This window comes from Crocodylus porosus, unplaced genomic scaffold (assembly GCF_001723895.1).
Source record: "Crocodylus porosus isolate Cpor-Errol unplaced genomic scaffold, CroPor_comp1, whole genome shotgun sequence".
In the NCBI taxonomy this organism is placed as follows: domain Eukaryota; kingdom Metazoa; phylum Chordata; order Crocodylia; family Crocodylidae; genus Crocodylus; species Crocodylus porosus.
In genome coordinates, this window is record NW_017728953.1 from 173,737 (window position 1) to 174,537 (window position 801).

The window sequence follows — 801 nt, forward strand, 5'->3', positions numbered from 1 at the left end:
TGTGCTAGCGACACGGCGGCCAGTCCAACTAGTCTCTGTTGCGGCACAGAAGAACGGCGGTGCATGTGTCTTGATCAACTCTAGCTTTGAGAAGCAGGGTTGCAAGCTGTACGATGATATAGGAGTAGGGGTTCATCTTTTAGGACGCCATTGCCAGCGGTATGCTCTTGTCATAAGTCCACTTGAGAGTTGAAAAGGTAAGAGCCGTGGGGGATGCCTGAAGCCGTGTCCAGTCCCTTGATGTCACTGTGCGAAGGTAACCAGGAGCTCTAGCTATGATTCTAGTGATCTTTCTTCTGAGATCTTTCCCAAGGTCTTTCTCCTCTTACTGAACCAAAGGTCTTAGACCAAGGTGGAGCCATAGCCGGGCAGAGCTGTTATTAAGAATGATGCTCCTGTTATTTTGTTCTGCATATAATTTTGGCACCCCTCCCAAATTTTGGCACCCTAGGGGATCGCCTAGTTCACCTAATGGTTGGACTGGCCCTGCATCCTGGAGAGGCCCCGTGGCGCCACCAGTCCAGCAGGCAGGGCGGGCGCTGGGCTGGAAGACAGGCGCAGAAGAAACACCCCTGCTCTGAATCCTCACCTGGGCCCAAGCCTGCAGGTGCTTTGCTGAGCTCCTGGCGCTGGTGCCAAGACACGAGGGGATCCTAAAGCTGCAGCCCTGCGTTGCCAGCTCAGGACCAACCCCGCGAACAGCTGGGAGGAGTGTGGGGCCTGGCCTGCTTTAGCGCAGCATCCATCAGTCCAGATCTAAGAGCCAGTTCATTGCACATCTCTAGTCCCAACCCCATCTTT